This window comes from Myxine glutinosa, chromosome 4, assembly GCF_964187855.1.
Source record: "Myxine glutinosa chromosome 4, kmMyxGlut1.1, whole genome shotgun sequence".
Taxonomy (NCBI): Eukaryota; Metazoa; Chordata; class Myxini; order Myxiniformes; family Myxinidae; genus Myxine; species Myxine glutinosa.
The window spans coordinates 21,899,614-21,924,471 of NC_136264.1; the positions used below are offsets into that span (position 1 = coordinate 21,899,614).

At 46.2% G+C, this 24,858-nt stretch overlaps 1 long non-coding RNA gene across 4 annotated transcripts in view; it reads right to left on the bottom strand.

Moving 5' to 3' along the window:
• Window positions 1–8,077: 8,077 nt before the first annotated feature.
• Window positions 8,078–24,858, bottom strand: part of LOC137424491 (uncharacterized) — a 119,326-nt gene continuing 102,545 nt past the window's right edge. For 2 of the 4 annotated variants that reach the window (XR_013622954.1, XR_013622953.1), the window contains exons 2-4: window positions 14,915–15,013; window positions 14,716–14,809; window positions 8,078–8,456 (exon numbers count right to left, since the gene is read on the bottom strand). This is a non-coding gene — a long non-coding RNA (uncharacterized LOC137424491). Of the gene's footprint in view, window positions 8,457–14,715; window positions 14,810–14,914; window positions 15,014–19,308; window positions 19,843–21,526; window positions 21,652–24,858 lie in introns of those variants that run through there. The other 2 variants (XR_013622952.1, XR_013622951.1) reach the window with 2 other exon arrangements.

Genomic DNA, 24,858 nt, shown 5'->3' on the forward strand with positions numbered 1-24,858 from the left:
TCCCATGCAGCGATATGTCCGCGGCTACGGTTATCTGATGTCTGCAACACCTGTTTTCGATGTTTGGGAATCCGGGGTATGTGCATACTGACCGAGGAGCGGTGTTCTTGTCACAGGATGTGCGGGTCTTTCTGTTGCAGCGTAATATTGCATCTAGCTACACCACACCGTCCAGCCCCCACGCTACTGGTTGCATGGAGCGCTTTAATGGCACTATATGGAGGGCCATCTCTTTGGGCCTCAAGTCTCATGGCCTGTGTGGAATAAATATTCATATTGACAGTTGTTAATATTGCCAAAATTACATCTCAAGTGATCTTGTGTAAAATATGCTTTACGGGGCAGTCTGGTAAAACTTGGGAGCCAAGATGATTAAGACAGCATCTGTTCCTGTCAAAATTACCTTTGTTCCATAAATGGAGAACACCATGGCTCGAGTGTTCACTTGAGCCATGGAAATAGGACAGGAATGCGCTATCTGGAGGATGGCTTTTGTCATCTCTCTTCAAATCCAGGCGCTGGGCAATTCCTCCTCTCCAGGTCATGAGAAAGTGACCTTCCTCGATAGGCAGCTGTCCCAAAGAGCTTGTAGGGCTCTCTGGACAGGAAACAGATGCCTCGGGGCACGTCTCGATGTCTTGAGGACTATTTGCCTGGCTGAACTCTGCATTCCAATGCTCTTGAGATCAAAGGAGTTTTTGCTTTATAACCAAGAGGCTCTGACTGAGAAGGACTGTTCAACTGATCGAGCAATGGTTCAACTGATCAACGGAGAAAGGACAAGAGTGCGAGCTCCAGCCACGACCGGCAGAACGAGATTACGACGCATCGTATAATCTTGAATTAGTACGTTTATTTTATGCAACAAGCTCTCTAAAGTTTCAATAAACATTGACTTGCTGAAACAAGTTTTGAGTATCTTTGGGTAAACTGGTTGAGAGGTCATTCAGTGGGAGTTCAGTAGTAGATCATTAAATTCTCCTACACCTGTGACTGGATCAATAGACTGGTATGGTGCATGGGGCACTTCATTCAATCCGCTCGCTCCTATGCACGGCTACAAATGAAATTCCGCACAATCCTTTATTTTGTTACCAGCGTCGCACGGGATCTGTCCGCCCTCTGCCTGGGTGACTCGCTCAGCCCGGTCCGGCCTTTCTCAAACGGGCGGTGCGCGCGAGCAAATACGACCCACTTATTGGCAAGGTTCAGATCTTTCAAACTAATCCTGATCATGCTCGAGTCCAACTGCCCGATGAACGCGAGTCCACGGTGTTGGTCCGTCAACTCGCACCCTGTGGGGATCCCGTTGGGACCGAGCTATACTCGGGGAACCCGGTGTTAGGGAATTCGCCCTCGCGTCTACCCCTTCCCTCGCCTGAGCCACCAGAGATAATTGCACCACCCCCGTCACCGACGACTGAGAGCACTCCTGATGGAGTCGATCAAGATGCTGTTACCGAGGGCCCTGACGTGTACCGCATGCGCACGGGACGAAAGATTCGCCGCTCTGATCGTTTTGGCTGGTCGTGATGTAACTCTTATGTACTCAGCTGCTAACTGTAGTTATACGCTTGATGCTCACCGGCTTGCTAGCGAAGTTTTAAACCCGGGGAGAAATGTGATGAAAATGTATCCAAGTTGCGACCCAGGCGCCATTACCACTTCTCTCCACTACGTGGCTATTATAAGAACTTCGCCCCGAGTCGCGAAGCGCAGTCCTGAGACATTTATCATGCTTTATCCACGTGTATGCTTAGAATGGCAAGGGAACCACTTTTCATGTAGCTTGCTTGCATGCTTGACGATGATACTCTTATTGCTTATATGCTTGACATATACTGAAACGCAAAAGAAACTTACCACCTTTGAAACCTTAAAATATCAACAATAACACTGCGTGTAGTAAATGTGTGAACTTATTTGTGGACAATAGTGTCCTCACTGTCAGACAAAACGGTCACGGATGGTCACTTGAACCTTCAATGGTCACTTCATAGCACAGCTGTTGAACAGCCGTTTTGACTGTCAGTGATTAGCCAAGGGGTATGGGATGATTTTAATGAGCTGCACGTGATGTCTTGATATTGGCTTTAAAAAGGCCAGTGAAAAATGGGCATTTCAATCAACATGCCACGATTGTCAAGGGATCAACGGCAGCGTGCCATGGGCATGCTGCAAGGCGGACTGAGCTACCGTGAGGTGGCACGTCGCCTTGGCTGTTCACACCAGACGATATCGGCCCTGGTGGACAGAGACACCCTCCACAACTCTGCAGATGACAGACCTCGATCAGGGAGGCCACGCAAAAGAAACTTACCACTTGTTTGAAATGTAATAAAATTGTAACAGTTCAAAATAAAACAAACCAACAATTGCTAATTGAAACATTGGCATTTTATTGATGACATGTCAAGTTTTTGACTAAGATACACCATCTCATCAGTTTGTTCTACAGTACAGAACAGCATAGGGTGCAATGTCAGTCCCCTTTCAATAGCGTGTATGGCCACCATTGTTTTGGATACAGGCAGTGCATCGTCGGCGTATACTGCCTACCAGTCTTTGGATGGATTGCTGCTGGATTCTGTCCCACTCAGTCCTCAATGTCTGAAGCAGCTCTGCCCGTGTCCTGGCCCTGCCAACTACGCATCTCCCAAGCTCATCCCACAGGTGCTCTATGGGATTCAGGTTAGGGGAGAGTGCAGGCCACTGCATGGTGTTGATGTTCTCGCCTTGGAGAAATGCAGTGGTAAAGCGAGCAGCATGGGGATGAGCGTTGTCATGCTGAAAGGTTCTCAGTTCTGGGTGGTCTAGCAGGAATGGCAGCAGATGAGGTCGCAGGATGTTATCCACATACCGCTGGGCATTAAGATTCCCATCCACAACCACCAGTGGCGTCCTGTACCGGCCTGATATGGCGGCCCACACCATCACACTTGGGCCACCCCACCTGTTGGCTTGACGCACGCAACAATCAGCATATTGCTCACCAGTTCTTCTCCAGACACGCTCACGCCCATCAGGACTGTCCACACAGAACCTTGACTCATCGCTGAAAGCGACCTCGTTCCACTGCGCCAAGGTCAACCGCTGATGCTGCTGGCACCATCTCTGTCGGTTGCAGTGATGGGCAGCCGTCATCATCAGCCTCTGTATGGTCTTCTGGCAGTCAGACCATAGTCATGCAGTCGTCTTTGTGCAGTATCATTGGAGATCCGTGGGTTTGCATGCCCCGGAGTTTCTGCCGCAGTGCGCGATGCTGGACGGAATCGATCCCGCAGGTGACCGGACCATCTGCCTGTCCTGCCTTGCAGTGGTGACTCTTGGCCTCCCTGATCGAGGTCTGTCATCTGCAGAGTTGTGGAGGGTCTCTGTCCACCAGGGCCGATATCGTCTGGTGTGAACAGCCAAGGCGACGTGCCACCTCACGGTAGCTCAGTCCACCTTGCAGCATGCCCAGGGCACGCTGCCGTTGATCCCTTGGCAATCGTGGCATGTTGATTGAAATGCCCATTTTGCACTGGCCTTTTTAAAGCCAATATCAAGACATCACGTGCAGCTCATTAAAATCATCCCGTACCCCCTGGCTAATCACTGACAGTCAAAACGGCTGTTCAACAGCTGTGCTATGAAGTGACCATTGAAGGTTCAAGTGACCATCCGTGACCGTTTTGTCTGACAGTGAGGACACTATTGTCCACAAATAAGTCACACATTTACCACACGCAGTGTTATTGTTGATATTTAAAGGTTTCAAAGGTGGTAAGTTTCTTTTGCGTTTCAGTATATATTGATCCTATGATTGCTAATTCTCTTTCAGATATTGCTGGTGTTCGATTCAGATTAAACTCACCTTCTGAGACCTGTTGTAGATCTGATTATTTTACAACAAAGGCTGTTGTGAATCTGTGTCAGTGGACAGTTTAACAATGGATGAAATCAACAGGACTTTGAGCTATGATGACTGCCATGGAAAGCAAGGAGAAGCTGACATTATCGCTCCCAGTATCTAAGTGGTAGGCGGCGCTTATCACTCCCAGTATCGGGCTGCATGGGACTTGGTGCCGGCATGTTCACCACTCACAGTTTGGAGTACGTCATACATCATCTGGTATATAGCTGAAAGGTTTTCAGTCACAAGTGTATGGAAGCTGCTATGTTGCCTGATGATGCCCTAATAAGGGTGAAACTGGTCAGTATCTGCGTTTTCCATGCACTTGTGACAATATCTGCAATTACATCTTTATAAATTAGCACTGCTGGATTGCTCTTCTGGGAGCTGAAGAGAGAACATGCTTTGTGGCGGTTTTGGGGATTAATTTATCATATATGTATATATACTGGACCGTTATGCAACGGAGTAACATTTAGGATCAGCTCGTAATGTCTGTAATGTACTCCAGTGCCTCAGCCTCTCAAACAGCTTCTGACAGTCTCGTCTCACACTGACCGGCCTTCTCATGACGGGGTTGTTTTCACTAACGGATATAGAAAGGTGAAAGTCGAATCACTGTTGCTTTGAAACCTGTGGCTTTGGGAAGATTGGGCCCATTAGCCTTGGTAGACATCTCATCGAGGAGAAGAAAACTCTGAATCCAAATCCGCTGCTACCTGCGGTTCAGGTTTCGAAACCAAAGGCTCAGGATTTGATGGGGGTAAAGGCAGCAATCCTTCTTCAAGAAGGTGGTCTTTGCATTCGTTAGCCCTTGGGGCACCATTGGGCAATGTATGCTTCCCCATTTTAGGCTCCCAATCAAGGTTATGTGAAACCATGGGAGCATGTGGTGGATGGCCATGCAGTCAACTGTCACATATTGCCAGTAATGGCTCCATGGTCATGATGCAAGGCAGAGGAATTTCTTCTGGAAAACAATGGCTAGGACCCACCTATCTAGTGTGGACAATGCCTGGAAGTAGACATTTGGCAAACCACTTCTGTACATGCCAAGAAAACAATCATGATCAAAATCCAAGAGATATAGCTACTGTGATGGATGGTGAGCCCCTGCAGGTCTGAAAGTACCAAAATAGCTACTGGGAGGGAAGCTAAAGTTATAGAGCAAAGTTTTTCTGATGGATGTGACGCATTCTTGCTGTTAGCACAACTTGCGTGACTGAGGTTTTTATAAGAATGCCAAACCTGTGGTTTTACTGCTTACAGCATTTGCAAGAAGATATTAACAAGTGAATCACTTCCTCTTGAGGAACTGCTCTATGATTGAGTAGTTTCCTACATTTTTAAAAGGTTATTGAACATATATATATATATATATAAAAGCAAAATGTCCGTTTGTTTGTTTGTTTGTGAACCTACTCCTCTGAGCTCCCAAGGCTAATGGGCAGGAAACTTCATAGGATAACATCTTTTACCATCCTGCACATAAATATGGGTTGCAAAACAGTTATTTTCTCACAGTTCATAAATTAAAACCGTCCGAGCCGCCACCTGTCGCCATGATCTCCGAGGATCGATTCACACATACAAATCTTTATAAAAAACCCAATTTTTATCGGATTTAAACACGGATTTCGATATAATTAGTTTGATGGTGTGTTCCGATCATCAAATATGTTATCATATGTGAGAAACAACTCTTAATTAAGACGTTACCATGATCGGTAAGTTCGGCAAAGAAGGAGTCACATGACCTCTAAATGCGCTAATTATTCAAAAACCGAAAATAGTACAAACACAACCTATACATTGTTTTAAAGGTAATTTTACTGCTCATCTAACAACATCACTCTAAAGTGTGACAAAATAGTTTGTAGAAAAAGGACCCACGTGACACCAACTACAAACCACCACTTGACAACCGGTGAACCTCCAATGATTTATCTCATCCTCACAACAAGGTGAGTTGTTGTTTTGCTCTTTATTGGAAATCATCCTGCTTTGAGCTCCCAAGGTTATTCATAATGAAACTTTCTACTGTCAGATTTTTAACCACGATATACCTGAAAATGGGTTTTATACCGTGACGGTGATGAGGAGCTCACTTGGCCCGTTATTGTTGTGTTGCCCTCCTGAGTTAATTTATTTATGAACCCGACGTAATTTCTTCACTACCGCTTCACTCCTTTACACACTTTATACCCTTTCCACCCTTTTGACCCTTTTCACCCCTTAGGCCCCTTTCGACCCTTTACACCCCTTGAGGCCCCCTTGACCATTTACACCCCTTATATACACCCCTTTGGACCCCTAACACTCTTTAGACACTTTGTTTTTTTGTTTTTTTGGGGGTATACATAGAGGCTCGTGTAAGAGCTAACATTGATCACAAAAAGACAAAGACAAGATGATAAAGGAAGCGGGAGACAAGATGGGGAGAGAGAGGGAAGCACACAAGTACAACATTTGAGAGCAGGGACATTTGGAGATCTGTGGGAGGGAGAGGGCTTGGGGGGGCAGGAGGCATGGGAAGGGGGGTCAAACGAAACGTCAAACTTTCCAGGTTACCAGCTGCACCCATTGTGACATTTGCTCACTGAATATTTACACTGAATTCCCATATTTATCAACACACACTCCAAAGGAAATTGCTCATTTCAGGTGCGACATTTATGCACCCCCCATCATTGACGGGTACCTTTGCGACTTTGAAATAATTTTGAGCCACATCAAACAAATTGTACTATGGGTATTATTGCTTGATAGAAATTTCAGTCGCAGGCTGAGGCTGGTAGTGAATGTAATTTTCCCCATTGCTACGGAACAAATTGAATAGGTACGTACCAAAGAGGAATCGTGGACGATACGACCGGTCCACCGAGCTATACGACCGGTGAGGAGCCAGTGTGGCGGCCCGCGCAGAGGTGGACTCTGAGGGAAGAATCCATGCGGGGCAGCAGTGATACACCTGCCGTGACCTGGCCATATGGAAGAGTCGATGAAGCGATAAGGAGCCAGTGAGGCGGCCCGCGCGAAGGGACAGAGGCCCAGTCGGGTCTGCCAGACGAGTCGTGATCCAAGTGATCAAGGAACTTGGGGCTCGGCAGCGGCTACTCGGGGCCTAGCCGTAGTTGCCAGAGGTGGCCGGCCCGGGCGGAAGTGGACTCTGAGGGAAGAATCCATGCGGGGCGGCTGTCGTACGGCCGCCAGACCTGGCCATATGGAGGAGTCGATGAAGGGACGGGCACCTAGTCGGGTCGGTCAAAGGAGTCGTTATCGTAGTGGTCGAGAAACTCAGGGCTAAGGCGGAAGGGGGCTTGGCATGGCGTAGCATAGGGTACGCGGTTGCTAACAAAATAGGTTTGGTGCAAGTGGAAACCGGGTACCCCCAAGGTGCGAGGTGCCTTCAGCGCGGCATGGCCGTGCGCCTACGGCGCCCGGCGATATCGCTGAAAACGGGGTTTGTATGGTGTGCCTTCAGGTGCCAGGTGTCCACGACCGCTCCACACGTATAGAGAAACACTTGAGAACGATTATCACGGACACTTTTCATGTGCGATCGCGATGATAGTTGTGCTGGCTCAGCCAGCTGGAGTTAAAGGGGAACGGACATGAGTATAGACATCAAATGTTTAAGATTAATGAATTGTAGCAACAAAAAAGATTAAGTTTGGCGCAAAAATTGTTGCTCTAGCATGTGTGAATCGTGAGATATCCGAGTTTTTAAATGCCAATCGCAGACGATTTCTCTTGCGCCGGCCAGCATCTCGCGATAATCTGCCCTCCACGATGTGACGTCATCGGAGGAAGCTGGTGTGACTGCGCAATAGTAAACAATGGCAGACACCGACTCCGATAGTTGCGTAAGTCTGGATATCAGCGATATTTCTGACCAATCTGATGCGGAAAATGAAGAGAAAGTTAATAATCTTGGGGAATCACACGCGATTCTCCCATACAGATTCGAACCATGCCGTCCAGAGAGTAGAGAAGAGAAATCGTCGGACACAGACACAATGGCGATCGATTTTGATCTCGGGCGCCTCCAAAATACTGAATGGTATTCATTTTTATGTCTCTTTTTTAATTGAAAAGTTTCTTTTTCTGGTCAATGGAATACATAACTAATATTTAATTAATGTTCGGTGCCGTGAGGCAAGAAATGGATAGAAACACAGAAACGAAATACGACTTTATTGACTTAGTGCAGCACTGCAGGTGTATCAGTTGTAGTGTTCATGTACAGGCTTTAGTAAGAACAGACATACATATGCAAATACTTATTGTTTCTGGACAGGTGCAGTTGTGGTAATTGTGAGGCTATGCCACAGGTGAATGAGTGCAAGTGCTGCAGGGAGATACCTAAAGTTATAGAGGAAATGGAAAACGCTGGAGTACTTTCATCTTCATGCATTATCAACCACCCTGGTTTTGCACCATGCTGTTTCGTATGTGCACCATGCTGTTGCACCATGCTGGTTTTGCACATATGTGCTGCGAACAGCTAACTTTTCAGCCCCTCCTTCTCCATGTGGCATGAGCTTGGAACTTCATTGCACTGTAAACATAATCGTGTGTTGAGAACATCTAAGTCAACTTAAATTGTCCACAACCAATATTCTATGTACCCACACAAGTTCTATGTGTATGTCTACATATATCTGCTGATGTTACCTGAACAAGCTCAACATCGATGATGACTTTGGCCACCATAGTCAGGTTCACTATGTCAATAAATTATATTTCGTTCAAAATCATGGTAGATTAGCAAACCTATACATTTTTGGAAAGGTTATAGCATAAGGAAACTAAAAATCAATGTTTACATTTGGAGAGATACCTGTATGGCGGCCATTTTGGATTTTCAAAATGGCCACTGTAAAATACATATTTTGTTCTATTTCTACCTCTAATTACCCTAAAAACTTTTTAAAATATACTAAACCTATATTTTCAGGGACAAGGAATCCAATGAAATTATCAAATTAGTGCTATGGGGAATGGTAAGACACGAATCAAAGGTTTTGAATTGCAAAATACTGTCTTTATATTCGCGATAAGTTGCATAATCAAATACATGTTATCATTTTGTACAGGCAGTTAATAACATCAAAATGTGTCACAATAATTCATATCACCAAACATACACAGGCAGTCAGCAAAATCATATATACACATGTAGTCAGTATAACTTCACATCTACACAGGCAGTCAATGACAAAATATACACAGGCAGTCAATGGCATCAAACATACACGATTACAGAATATGCCATTCAGAGTTCGTCATCACTGTCCTGTGTGTCGTATCCGACAATATAGTCCACATCGTTTTCACAATCCGTTCCACACAAGCAAAGGTCGGTCAAATTGATTGGCAAATCGAATTGGTCGAATGGTCGATCGAATCGAATTCGATGAATCGAATCGAATCGAATCGATCGAATTGGTCGAATGGTCGAATGGTCGATCGAAGCGATTGGTCGAATGGTCGAATTGGTCGAATGGAATTGGTCGATTGGTCGAATTGGTCAAATCGAATTGGTCGGAATTGGCAAATGTAAACATTGATTTTCAGATTTTCCATGTAATAACGTTTCCAAAAATGTATAGGTTTGCTAATCTACCATGATTTTGAACGAAAAAACATAGTGAACCTTAATACCAGCTCCATGATAGCATAAGAGCCAAACTTCGCCGAGTGTCCTGGCCAGTCACAGCGTCCATCCCCACCAAACATCAAACCTCTGCGCTCTGCTTGCAGGGATGCCACGAGCCACTTTCTGTTCTCCAACCAAACGTGTTTTATGGCAGGAAAAAGCATCATGTTCTGGTGTCGCGAGAAAGTTCTCGATGAAATTCCTGCCACTCTCATATGGTGGAGAACCTTGAGTACCTTGCTTGGTACAGCACCTGACATGAGAATGCCAGCTGACAAAATGATATTGCCAGCGAGTGACTTGCCTATATAAGGCTGACTCTTCCACTCTGTTGTCAGATAACATACACCACATTGAAAATGCACCAGCAACATGGTGCCGTTTGTGTTATGATCCACCTTGAGACCTGTCTCTCCACACCAGCTGCAGCGCACCAACTTGAAAAGTCGCAGCAAGCTGCTCCAGAAGCCTATATACTTTGTGTCGTCGAGGACATTGTCTCAGGAGTCTGTTGCTCGAAGCGGCAACTGTCGTCAGTCTCGTCAGCAGATGAAGGCAGGTAGTCGTTATCACTCTCATTAAGAGGTTCAGGGCTGTCACAGCCGACGTCTCTTCCAGCAGCTGCCACAGCATCATTTTGATGGCCACATGTTTTTTGTTTTTTTTGTTTTGTTTTTGTATACTGAATCGAGGCTCGTGAAAGAGCTAACATTTACTTCACAAACAAATCGACCAGACAAACAAAATACACAAAAAGAGGGAGCGGAAGACAAGATGGGGAGAAAAGGGGAAGCACACAAACACAACATCCGAGAGCAGGGAGATGTGTGGAAGGGAGAGGGCCCGGGGGGAGGAGGCATGGGAAGGGGGGGGAGGGAGAAGTATAAAGCACAAGGACACCAAGGACTTCCAGGACAGAAGTTGGTATTTCAAAAAGTGGAATTGGGGTGAAATTAGCGGGGGTAGAAAAGATCAAGGTTTTGGATTTTCTTTTTTTTTTTTCTTTTTTTTTTGTATACAAGGTCGAGGCTCGTGAAAGAGCGAACATTAATCACACAGAAAGACAAACCGACACATAAAACATATAACATCGGGAGCGGTAGACAAGATGGGGAGAGGGGGAAGGACCAGACAAAGGGAAGATAAGAGATGGTGGTGAACAGCTGTTTTAAAGACTTGGAGGGTGGAGTGGGATTGAAGAGAGTGAGGGAGTTTGTTCCAGAGGCGGGAGAAAAGAGGAATGAAGGAGTGAAGGTGAGCAGAGAGTCTTGATTTTGGCAGTTTAACCAAAAGAGGGTTGCAGGCAGATCTTGTGCGACCTGTAGGAATATTTGCGGGACAGAGCCCAGAAAGAGCTGGGGGGGCAAGGCCAGAGAGGAGTCGGTAGAAGATGGAGAGACCACCAACCTGCCTGCGGTGAGTGAGTGAGAGGCCCTTGGAGTTAGCTTCATCGCGGGAGATTCCAATGATTCTGAATGCTTTGGTTTCAACAGCGCGAAGGCAAGCTAGGTGTGAGGCAGGAGCACCAGCCCAGAGGGGAGAGCAGTATTCCATTGAGCCGCGGATGAAAGCCTTGTATGTGGTGAGGAGCTCAGGTGTGCCAAGGAAGGACTTCGCATGACGGAGGATGCCCAGTCGGCGACTGGCTTTGTGGGCCAGATTTGAAATGTGGGTTTTCCAGGAAAGATCATGGCAGATAGTGAGACCCAGAAGCTTGAGTGACAGAACTTCTTGGAGAGGATTATTCAGAAAGTGGATGGGAGGGTTGTCCAGTCGGTCTTTTCGGAGAGACATCGTAAGAGTGTGAGATTTGTCAGGATTGAAAGACATGTTCCACTTGTTTGCCCAGTCTGTGATTTTGTCAAGGTCTGCAGAGAGTAAGGAGGCTGCAGACTGCCGATCTGAGGGATGAAGAATGGAGCGACAGAGAGTAGAGTCGTCAGCAAAGAGATAGAGAGGATTTTCAAGAGAGTCAGAGAGATCATTGATGAAGACCAGAAAAAGCACAGGGCCCAGAACACTGCCTTGGGGAACTCCAGCCTGAACAGGAAGAGGAGATGAGAGAAACCCATTCAGGGCCACACGTTGACTACGACTAGAGAGGAAGTCCGCCAGCCATGCGTGGAGATTTCCATGGATACCAAAAGAGGAGAGTTTGGTGAGCAGAGCGGGGTGCCAGACCGTATCGAAGGCACATGATATGTCAAGGGAGACTGCTCTAATTTCCTGTTTGGCATTGAGGACCTCCATCCATTGTTGAGAAAGCAGAAGCAGCATGTCCAGAGTGGAGTGTCCAGGTCTGAAACCAAATTGATGATCAGAGATCAAGCCATTGGAGAAGAGGAAAGATTTCATATCTGAAGCAGTGATGGATGCCATGACTTTGCTGATAATTGGGAGAAGGCTGATTGGTCTGTAGTTGCTGGGATCTGTTTTTGCACCTTTTTTGTGCAAAGCGGTGATGTTGGCAGATTTCCAAGCAGATGGAAGATGACCTTGAGCAAAAGAGAGGGTGAAGAGAACAGAGAGAGGGCGTGAAAGAGCGGAAGAACATGATTTTAGGACCCGTGGGCTGATGCCGTCAGGTCCAGTTGCAGAATCAGAGTCGAGGGTTGACAGAAACTTTTCCACCTTGTCAGGAGGAAAGGACACAGAGTCCAGGAGCAGCTGGGTATGACTGGGTACGGTGGGTACAGAGAGGGATGGGTTTGGGACACAAGATTTAGAGGCAAACACAGAGTTGAGGCATTCAGATTTTTCACGTGCGGAGTCAGCCGTGTGGCCATTTAAGGTGAGGGAGGGGATGGAGGGGGAACAAACACCAGAAACAGATTTTACCAGATGCCACCAGGATTTGGAAGAGGGAGACAGATAAGAGAGTTCGGTCCTGAGGACGGAGACGGAGAGATATTGTTTCCTGGCTCTCCTGAGGGTGGACACACACTTATTTCGGGCTTTGTGAAAGGAAATGAGATTTCCTTCCGTTGGATTTGCTTTCCAGGAGACGAAAGCAAGTTGTTTCTGGGCAATAGCCTCACCACAAGATTCCGTGTACCATGGACGGGAGGAAGGGTATGACAACTGAAGACGAGAAGGGATAAATCTGTGCATGAGAGAGAGCAATTTACTTTGGAAGAATTCCCAGGATGAGTTGATGTCAGAGGCAGTAGAGATGGGAGACCAGTCCAGATGATTGATGGCTGCTTGTAGACCGTGCCAGTTTGCCTGAGTGAAATGCCAGACTCGTCGACGCTGAGGAGGCTCTCTGAAAATGGTCAGAGAGATGTCCACTTTAACAAGCACATGATCAGAAGAGCCGATTGGAGCAGAAGAAGAGCAGCAGACATTTTCAGGGCTGTTAGTCAGAACCAAGTCCAGAAGAGAAGATTCTCCATTGACTGAGATCCGGGTTGGGAAATTGACAGATTGTGTCAGTCCCAGTGAGTCACAGAAGTCCTTTGTGTAAGAGCCATGGCTGGTGAGAGAGGTACCCACCCCCAGCCAACTGGCATGGTGACAGTTGAAATCACCACATATGAGGAAGAGAAAGTTGGGATGGGTAGATCGAAGTTGGTCCATATTATCAGACAGCGAGCTGTAGATGGAGTCATCACTGTTTGGTGGACGGTACAACACGCATATGAACAAAAGGTGGGAGCGAAGGGGAAGCCGTAGCCAAAGGTATTCCTGGGGGTGAGGTGGAGAGAGGGCAGTGCAGGGCGAGTGAGGAAGAGAGTTTTTTATAAAGATAGCAACCCCACCTCCAGGACGAGGCTCAGGTCTATCATACCGGAGGAGGGAGTAACCTGGGAGAGATACCAAGGAATCAGAGACATCATGAAGGAGGAAGGTTTCTGTTAAGCAGATCACGTCTGGTTTGTCAGAAGCAACCTGTATGGAGAGATCAGTTAAGTTTGAGCGAAGGCCCCGGATGTTTGAGGTCCATACTGTTAAGGAGGAGGAAGGGGGAGCATCGGATACAGAACAGGGGGGGGAGCGGTAGGGCTGGATGTGGAAGAGGAGGAAGAGGTAGGGAGAGCTGTTGCAGGTGTGTCAGAGATTACAGAATAGCTTGGAGAAAGGGAAGAATGGGGCGGACAAAAGGTTTGATGGTGTTTGGGTGAGGCGCAGTGAGGTGTTATTTGAGGAGGGGGAAGAGTGAGGCAGAAGGTTGAGGAAGATGAAGGTGAAAGTTGGAAGGGGGAAGAAGCGGGGAGGACGCTTTGAGGAGGGGGGGTGAGAAGGGAGTCCAGGAGGGGAGGAGTGAGGGAGAGTCTCGGAGGGGAGGGGTGTGGGGGGAGTTTAGGAGGGAAGGGGCAGGGGGGCAGATTTGAAAGGGATGGGTGTTTGGGAAGATTTGGGGGGGAGGGGCGAGGGGGAAGATTTGACAGAGATGGGTGATGGGGAAGATTTGGAGGGGAGGGGTGTGATTGGATTTTGAAAAGTGTACGATTTATGGGAAACGAACATTTATTGCAAAATGAGTTTCTTGAGACATTCGAGTCAAAAATACGTTTGAGGACGCTGAAGGATGGGTGGAGTTCTGGAGAGTTTAGGGAATGAATGAAAGATGCACTGTAAGAGATGGAATTTTTTTTTTGAATGAATAGAATTTGTGAGCAAGTCGAAAGCATCCTTTTATAGAAGAAGTAGAAAAAAGTGTTATAGAATATGACATAATAATAAAGTTCTTCAGGGGACAGATGAAACATGTATTAACAACTTGATCATGTGATCTCGAACAACGTGGTCGAAGAACGAAAGAACAAATAACGAAGAACTTAAGAGCAAAAGAACGAAGAACGAAAGAACAAATAAGAACGCACAAGCGGATAAGAACAGGGAAGGAAAAAAAAAATGTTGGTTTTTTTTTGAGATTTTAAAACAAGGGAGTATGGGTGAAAAGACCGTGAAAAACAGAGACCGAAAGTAGTTGCAGCGCGATCGAAGAACCGCTGAGACAAAAAACAAATGTTACACAGTTGCCTGGTCGTGGCTCAGTCTGTGTGCCAATGTGTGACACATGGCTGAGCACATCAGTTTGAGAACCTGGAAGTCATCAGCAAACATTAAACATCAAAACAATTAACAAACAATTAACAAGTGAAAAGTAATAGAATCAGAAAAAGCATATTAATAATAATACAGCAAGTAATACCTTTGTGTTTAAGAGTGCCGAGCTTGGTTTGTGACACCTGAACACGCACGTGTCATCTGGTGCAAGGCTGAAGAGACGTCTCTGTTGACCGAACCTGGAAATAAACCATACATATTTCATTAGTTATGCTATTACTTCGCTAGAAAATAGCAAAAACAAGAATTATGCTGTGGCTATTATTTGTAACAAAGTGACGAACCTCACTGGACACAGCCTCACAATCAGCAGGTGCCTGGCTCTGATCACATGTAGAAGTTGTGGCAGCAGGTTGTGCTACTTTGAGAAGTGATGAAACTTCCTGTGAATAAATAAATAATATGTATAACAAACCACAATTTCACCTGCATGTAGTGATAGAAATTTCGAATATAGGTCACCAAATGTCAAATGTAAACAAACAGAAGCCACACAACTCGCCCTTTTCGTTGCTAGTTTTTCTGCGGCTTTCGATTTGCGCGTCTTTTTATCCGGTTTCTCTGCCGAACGAACGAAAATAGACGGTACAGCTGAGGGAATGAGCACCCGTTTATGTTGTACAGCAAATCCCAAACTTGCTTTAAGTTGTGGGATTTCATTGAAACAGTGGCGCTCAAAATGTTCGCTGCACAACACCGACGATGAAGTTGGCATCCACTTCGCCCGTGTTCTCTGAACTTGTTTCGTCCAAATATCTCTCAGCTTAACATCCTTCGGGAATTTGAAAACGGAGACAGTTTCACTTGGACAATTAGAACAACCAGCAGCCACACAACGACTGGGCATGATTCCAACTGATCGTAACGAAAACAAAGCGATGTTCTGATCGTCACGAAGCCAACAAGGCTTTAAGAACGAAAAACTGGGTTACTTCGCAAACGTCATTTCCGGTTTGCGGTTTTGACAAAACTGATTTTGCTTGTTCGGTGATATTTTGACAAATTCTAATAAAACCGCGAAGATATTTGTGAAATGAACTCAATAGAAGTGTTTAACATATGTTTATGTTTCGAAATCTGCAAAGTTGTTTTGATCATTTCCGTTCTCCTTTAAGTTTGGATCGGGACGCCTCCCAGTAATGGCGGACCCAAGAGCGCCGCCTATCGGGGAAGGGGGCATGATCATCCTTATCGGATCGGTCTATCTATATATAGGGGGCAAATTTAGATATAGGGGGCAAAGGGGGCAAACTTAGTTTGTGTGTGTGTGTGTGTGTGTGTGTGTGTAATGTTACCGATAGACTCCTAAACAGAGAGGCTCACGTGCTTGATATTTGGCATAGACATGGCCATTGAGCCTGGGAAGAACATGGCCGACCTAAAAAAAATTATTTCATAATATTTTTTTACCATATTTTTACCTCAGCGCATTTCAGCGAGGAATATTATGCACGGAATCTGAGGCGATGGCAGAGCAGCGCGCTGATTCGCTCAGAGCGATCACGTGATGTTCCTTGCCGCCATAAACTCACAGTTACGCGTTCGCACGTAATTCAGAGCGAAAAGCGATTGCGTTTTTTCACATTTCAGCGAGGAACATTGCCATTCACACCACATAGGTTTTTTTTTTCTTTCATCTTTAGATCCATATTTTTTTCAGCGAGGAATATTATACACGGAATCTGAGGCGGTGGCAGAGCAGCGCGCTGATTCGCTCAGAGCGATCACGTGATGTTCCTTGCCACCATAAACTCACAGCAAGTAGCATAGATTTTAGCATGATTAGCATTTAGCATGATTTAGCATGATTTAGCATAGATAGTAGCATGTTTCACATCTAGATTTTTTTTCAGCGAGGAATATTATACACGGAATCTGAGACGGTGGCAGAGCAGCGCGCTGATTCGCTCAGAGCGATCACGTGATGTTCCATACCCGCCGCCAGACCATTGAACATAAAACACAGTTTGTGTGTGTAATGTAATGTTACCTCCCCTCCCCCCTCCGCTCTCCCCTCCCCCCTCCATCCTCCCCTTCCCCCCCTTCCCCTCCCCCCTCTCCCTCACCCCTCCAACCTCCCCTTTCCCCTCCCCCTCCCTTCCCCCTCCACCCTACCCCCCTTCCCCCTCCACCCTACCCCCTCCCCTTTCCCCCTCCCATTCCCCCCTTCCCCTCCCCCTCCCCCCTCTCCCTCACCCCTCCAACCTCCCCTTCCCCCTCCCCCTCCCTTCCCCCTCCCCCCTCTCCCTCACCCCTCCAACCTCCCCCTTCCCCCTCCCTCTCCCTTCCCCCTCCACCCTACCCCCTCTTCCCCCTCCACCCTACCCCCTCCCCTTTCCCCCTCCCATTCCCCCCTTCCCCTCCCCCTTACCCTCCCCTCTTCCTCCCCCCGCCCCCACCTCCCCCTCCCTCTCCTCCCCCTCCCCTCCCCCTCCCCCTCCTGACCCCTCCCCTCCCCTCCCCTCCCCCTTCCTCCCCTCCCCCTCCCCCTCCCTCCCCTTCCTCCCCCCTCCCCCCTCTTCCTCCCCCTCCCCTCCCCCTCCTCCTCCCTTTCCCCCACCTCCCCGCCCCTCCCTCCCCTCCCCCCTCTCCCTCCCCCTCCCCACTCCCCTCTCCCCCCTCCATCCTCCCCTCCCTCCTCCATCCTCCCCTTCCCCCCTTCCCCACCCCCTCCCCCCTCTCCGCCCCCTCCCCCCCTCCATCCTCCCCTTCCCCTTCCCCCTTCCTTCCCCCTCCACCCTACCCCCTCCCTTCCCCCTACACCCTACCCCCTCCCCTTTCCCCCTCCCCTTCCGCCCTTACCCCTCCCCCTTCCACCCTTACCCTCCCCCTTCCCCCGTTCCCCTCACCCTCCTCCCCCCTCCCCTCCCCCTCCCTCCCTCCCTCCGCACCCCTCCCCCTCCCTCCCCTCCCCTCCCCCTCCCCCTCCCCCCCTCTTCTCCCCTCCCCCCTATCCTCCCCCCCCCGTGCCCCTCCCCTCCCCTTCCCCCTCCCCCTCCCCTCCCCCGCCCGGCAATGCTGGGTACTTCTGCTAGTCGCCTATAGCTATAAGACAGTATAAGAGAGCCGTTGGTCTGTCTGTGTGTGTCGCCATTTTTCTCAGAGATGGCTGAACGGATCTTCGTCAAACTTTCAGAGGTTCATCAGTGAGTGCGTGGGAGTGTTTTAGGCAAAAAGAAGAAAAAAAGGCTTTTTGAAGAAAATTTCGTTTTTTGGGATTTAAAAAAAAAAATCGCTCGATAGTACCTAAGCCATTTTAATTTATGACAGTTATAATTATATACAAGTACACATTCCCAGAAATAAATACAAAACAATTCGCAAACATTTGAACAAAAATAAATCAAACTATTCCGGAAGTGAACGAAGTTGGTAGTAGGGCTTCTTCTTCTTCTTCCTGACGGCATTTTACTCAACTCAGAAACGTGATGAACTTGTGCATTGACCAGCAGATATTCAACAAAATGGTGAAATGATGATTTGACATTTGTGATGGATTCTGATTTGGGTGTAATTGCCTTTCCATTATATTTGCCCTCATTTCAAATATGTTATGTTTCTTTTTCGCTTGAGCAACGCCGGGTACTCCAGCTATAAACACATATACAGTCATCCCTCGTTTACCCCCAGAATCATGGACAAGTTAATTACCCCCAGAATACGGGACTTTCAAAATGCGCGATTCTTTGTCTACTCATTTATAATGCGTATTTTATTTCGATTTACTGTAATATTCTTTTAATATAGGTTTTAATTAATGTGTTATATTTTTATTTATATTGTTATTAATTTTTTAGGCTAGAAAATGCTTATTTTACCGCAAAAATAATTAAAATCTAAAAAAATAAAAATACCTATAGGCCGCAGAATCCCGCGATAAAATGAAAAATCCGATATATAATTTTACATATACTAGCGAGAAAAACCCGCGATGTACCGAAGCCGCGAAAAGTGAAGCGTGATATAGTGAGGGATTACTGTACTTTACTCGGTGTACAAATACAAATAAAACATTGGCTGGGAGGTACCATATGCTATGTGGCCGCGGCCTCATGCAGGGGTGTGCGGGACCGGGGGAGGGGCGTAAATTCTCTATGTAAATGTGTACCCTGTGGTGTTGGTGGCAGAGGGTATTACAATTTCCTTTTTTACCTGAGCAACACTGAGGTTAGAGGGTATGACAATTTCCTTTTTTAGCTGGGCAACACTGAGGTAAAAGGACTCGTTGCATGGATAATTTTTTTCTCCTTCTCATCCCCCTTATTGGTCGACATCATTGACTTCTCTACTTTTATAGATAAACTTCCACAAAATTTGCGGTTGACCCCACCGTGGAAAAGTAAATCACAGATCTCAGAGACAGGCTGCTACAGCTTCAATCTGTAGCTCTGGTCAAAAAAAGAGTAATTGATCCACTGGAACATGTCTTTCAAAACGGAAAAATCCCATACTCTCACTCTGTCCCACTGGAAGTATCAGATTTTTATCATCCTCCCCTCCCCCCTCCCCCCCCCCCAAGGCTAAATCTCATCTCAGGCGATGACCCCGAGTCACAATGCCACAACTTAATGCTCCCAGCCAGACATTCTCCCACCAACAGCTGCCCTCTTTGCTTCCTATCACATTTCCAGTTTCCAATCTAGTTATCTACTCGACCAGACCCTACGCAAGTCCTCACCTTAGCAAATAACCTCCTTCGTGGTACCAAATCAAATACCTTCTGCAAGTTGCTGGAGGGAAGGGTTGAACATAAATGTTTTCTCCAACGATGCATTGCAATGACTTATGATGCTCCTTCCTGTCAATGGAATTCCAGTTTGACAGTCCCCTGAACCACGCTAGAAACAAATGTTAAATATCCAAAATATGCATTTTTATCTTCTTTGCAAACAACAACACGAACATGCATTTTAAGACCATTTTCCCTGCTAGAGCGGGGGTTAGCCTTGCGGCCCCCATGACAATCTTCTCCATTTTGCCCTATTTTCTGCATTTCTCCTGGTTAACCCCCTTGCCCGCATTTCTTCTTCCACCATCTTCAGCCATGACTTTCTCGGTCTTCCCCGTCCTCCACTTCCTTCTACATTCATTTCCATCACTCTTCTCAACCAGTCACTTTCATCCTTCCTCAACACATGACCAAACCATCTCAACCTGTTCCTCTTCACAGCATCAATCACAGGCTCTATTCCCATCATTTTTCACAATTCATCATTTGTCTTCCTCTCTCAACGATACTCCGCACATCCACCGAACCATTCGCATTTCCACCCTTTCCAGCCCTTGTTGCTGCTCTACGTTCATTACCCGTGTCTCGCTCCCATAAATCATAACACTTCTCACACATGCAGCATACACCTTTCCCTTCAGCTTCAACGACACTCCCCTCCTCATCAGCACGCCACTCAGTTCCCAAAACTTCTTCCATGCACATCTCACTCCAGCAACCGTTGCCGAGTCTGATCCACCTTCTCCATTCAGCATGTCTCCGAGGTAGCAAAATGTTTTCACACCTTCCAGCTTCACGCCGTCTCCAAGATCAAACTCAACATTTCCTCCATCTGCAGCTCCCTCTGTGCACACCTTACATTTGAATGTAGCTGCCACACTGGTTAATGACCCTTTCAGACCACTACATTTTTGATGAACCCACTCAGCGCACATTGTACATTGAATGGAGTTCACTCCGACACCCTTCCTGCACACAGCACACGGCCACTTCCCAGTTCTTTCCACCTCACCACATGCTTTACCACTTGCCATCTTGCCTTTACACTTTACCAAATCTTCTTTGCAGACAAGTAAATATCTTCTTTCTACGTTTGTCATCTTTGTTGGATTAAACATTTATGAAGCAAAAATGTAGATAATTTCTTCAAACAAGAAAGCCCATGATCCTGACAAGTATATAAATAATTTTCTGATGTTTGCATTGCTTTTACAAAACGAATGCAGCGAAACTTGTTTTGCGTCAAAATGTTGAATTTGCTTCAGGCAAAGACGTCAAATGTGACCTTTTCGTCGGAAATAACAACAACATAATTGCGATTTTTGATTACAAAAAACAAAATCAAATGAGGCAAACGTCTTTGTAATAGATGCAATTCAAATGGATTTGTCAAATGAACCCAACGTGTTTTCATTATCCATTTAGAACTACGAGTATTTAATAATTTAGACACATCTTTAAATTAAATATAATCTCATGTTTGTGTCAAGTCAAATTATAATGCCATCAGTATTGAACCATTTTTACCTCCGCTACCAAAGGTGAACCACCTTTGGAGGACATTTTTCCCCGCAGGGCAGGAGTTTGCCTTTTTTGGGCACCGTGGTCCCTTTTTTGAAGCAATGTTTTATGGCCGGATGCCCTTCCTTCTACCAACCCTGTTGGTCACCTCTTGCGACACACAAGGAATTACCAGTGAACTGGTCCTCAATTTGCCGACCTCAGAAGGATGACAGGCTGAGTCAACCCCCCTGCCGTTAATTGCAGCGATGACCAGGATTCGAACCCTGGATCCTAAGATCTCAAGCCAGCACCCTAACCGCTAAGCCAACACCACGCTACCAAAGGTGGATGGAGGTTATGTTTCCACCAGTCTGTCTGTCTGTTTTGGTGCTTTTCCACCGCGGTATTGTACCGTACCTTACTGTAACCAAAATCCGTTTTTTCGTTTTTCCATTGCCAAGCGAACCGTACCGTATGAAGTACCCGTGCTAAATTTGGTTCCTGCTATGGATAGGTACCAGGCGAGCCGAACCCAGACCTATGGGTGGAGCAAGCAATACTGCAGACCGTTGATTGGTCAATCACAATCGTCAATTCAGGAAGAAAGTGAAAGGTAGTCGTAATGTTACTAGCTATATATGCAGGTTAACGTAACATACTGTACCTCTATTCTTTGTTTGCGCCGACGAACAAGGCCTAAATCTTCGTTGTAGTTCTTCATAATTGTCTGCAAAGGTTTCTTTCTCTCTTTAGCTGTCCTCTTTCTGGCGACTTTCAGCTTCTTCTCAAACACATCCTTCTCAAACATGCCCTCTCTCTTTTTGCATTTCCCTAAAAAAAAAAACTCATGTTCAGATAAAACCAAAACCCGACGAAGAAGTAAAACACAGCTTCAAGTTCCTCCATAGTTGCGGAGCTGTTTACAGTTTACAGTTTACAGAGAAACTAGAATGGCACTCAGTAGAAAGCATACCTCCACCAGGTGAACAGTTTACGTTTTTATCCCAGAGTAGACCAGAAAATCACAATACAGAATCGCATTTAATCAAAATCATCCGTCCACAACTTTTTGAGATCTCCTGCTTTATATCGATTTAGCCCTATCTACCAATGGTGAAGAATCACTTTTTAAATTCTACTATGCGGATCCGGATCTTCACCAAAATTGAATCGATTCTTCCTTGTCACACACATAACCTTTCCAACAAGTTTCGGCCAAATACATCCACAGCTTTTTGATATATCTTGATATGTATTGTTTTTGGCCCGATGTCTCCCAAAGGTGAAGAATCACTTCCAAAAAGATGGTATTCAAAGAATACTTACCCTGCGCAGTCAACTTGTTGCGAGCCAACTCTTCTGTTTTTGAACATTTTTTTTCTTTGATCCAATATGGCTGCCAGACCACGTGAGCGATGACATCATAAATTTATATTCTATAATATAATTGTTGCATAGATCACGCTCAATACATTTCAAACTGATCAGACTAAGCGTTGTCCCTGTCGAATTATGACGTCATAATTATGGCACCAATGACGTCATCGTTAGCACCACCTATTCCCCATATGGAGTTCTTTACAATGAGCCACGTTTCAATTTTTAAAATGCTGACACGGCACACACTTTACTTTACTGAAATGCAGACACAAATGTTATATTTTCGTCAAAAATCTTCGGAATTTCGCCAAATCTGGTTTGGTCATGTGTTAGTATTCCTCAGTGATTGACAAATCTGACATCAGAATTTTATTTGAGGTCAAAATGACCCCGTGAGGTCGCTCCGTACTTTGCCTGCTCCTCATGTACAGTGTGATAAATTAATTCCATGCCCACGCTAGAAGACTCTTCTTCTTCATGCAATAACAACTTCTAGCTTCCAGACCGTACATCCAATCATCTTGAAATTTTGCACACATGTTACACGTCATTACCTCCACTATAATGTAAAGCTTCACGTCGATCAATGAAGCGGTTCAAGTGTTATAAAATTTTTAATATATCCGTTAAATTACTTATATCTGCCAAACCACGTGACCTATTGCAAATTCCAAAAGCTAATTTTAGTAGACTGATATGCCAAACACATATGTCAATTTCCCCTAAATAGGATCAAAAATGAGGGAGAAGCTTGGTTTTAAAAGTTCATGCTTAAAAACGTCATAACTCCGAAAACCATGTGATGCATGACGTCATGCTCGCTGACTTTTTTTTGTTCGCATGGGTCATTTGTTCGTCAGTCCCTCAGGCCCCAAAAGCTAAAACGGCACCTCGAGAAGAAACATGGAGCTCATGTCAACAAGTCGCGGGAGTGTTTTCTCCGGAAAGAATGCAAGATGGACAACAGCAAGTCAGTAATGAGTTCAGCTGTTTTTACGTCGAAGGGAGTGACCAAAGCCAGCTACCTGATGGCGGGGAAGAGAGCCAAAGAAAAGAAACTGTACACTATTGCGGGTTAGTTTTTTGGGGTTTTTTTTCGTAAAAGTATTTCACGGCATTGGCGGTTTGTTGGTTCATAAAGTAATACATGGCGCTGTAAGTATAGTTAAATTTAATTTTTCATTTTGTCTTTAGAATATTGATGTGCCGGGTTCTTGCTTACTATTACTCGTGCCATGTATACTGTTACGGATCCGGGGGACGGCACTCCCGTTAGCGGGGGGGGGGGGGGGGCTAATCCCCTTGTCCTGTTAAGCTGGCCGTCCGACCGGTCCTAGTACTTGTAACGCTCTTTACCGGGGTGGGATTGATCAGGGTTATTGGTCCAGGTATTATCCCGAATACCTTTATCAATCCCTCTGCAAAACAGGGAGACAAGTACTGCTCGAATCCCGGATGAGATGGAGTTTGCCGAGCTGTTTAGCAATCCGGAATCCGAGCCGTTAGCAAGAAACTAACCCGATTCATAAGCGGTTCTGCCGAAATCGTGCCACAGGTACTCAATTGGGAAATCACTAAAGCGATCGGACGATAAAGAAACCAAAGAATAAGAAGGAACAGGGATTTATTAATTACAGACTTGGCATTTAATATGGAATATATATTTTTTCTTGACTTGGGTTTACTTTCTTAACTCAGTATATCAATCTGGTGAGTTTGTTTTACACTTTGGTGATTTATTTGTTAAAAGAACCATGTAACTGATTGTCTGTCGCAGCAAGAAGTCAACAACAGGATTATATCACAGGTGGCGTGGCAAAATGTATGGACAGGTGCATTTGATGATTGGCTTCACAGTCGGGTATACAAGGGTTGTTGCGTTCTGTATTAGTGGGAAACAACTGCTGCACGTCTCCAAAAGTTATTGCCGCTTCCTCTGGAGATGGTCCGTCAACTCGACAATGCTGTTTGTCATGGAGTGGTGGCTTTAGGAAATTCTGGCATGAAACAGCGTGCTATTGCTCGGCAGTATGGCATCACTCAAGGTCAGGTGTCAAAGATCCTGAAACGAAATGCTCAGAGGGGTGTCTCTACTCCAATACCGAGGCCAGGACGTCCACGCAGAACCACAAGGAGAGATGATCGCCAGCTGCACCGGGTAGTCTGCAATGGCCGCACCAAGTCAGCTAATCGGCTTAGGGCTGAGTGGCAGCAACTGACAAATGTGCCTGTATCCAGAAGGCCAGTCAACCAACGACTGGTTCAAGCAAGCTATCGTGCCAGGCGTCCCCTGAGAAAGCCACGCCTGACCAGACATCACAGCCAGCGCCGATTGCAGTGGGCCAGAGAGCACCGTCAATGGCAGCCAGGACACTGGAATCATGTGATCTTCAGTGACGAGTCTAGATTTCTTGTCTATCGTCAAGATGGCCACGTCCGAGTGCGCAGACAAGTGCATGAAGCCTACAACAAAGAATGTATAGTGCCAAGAGTCCAAGCTGGAGGTGGTGGGTTGACCGTTTGGGCTGCTTTTCATGCAGGGGGCAAAACTGACCTGGTTGTTCTGAATGAAATCCTGAACCATTTCCAGTACAGGGCCATTCTGGAAGAAACATT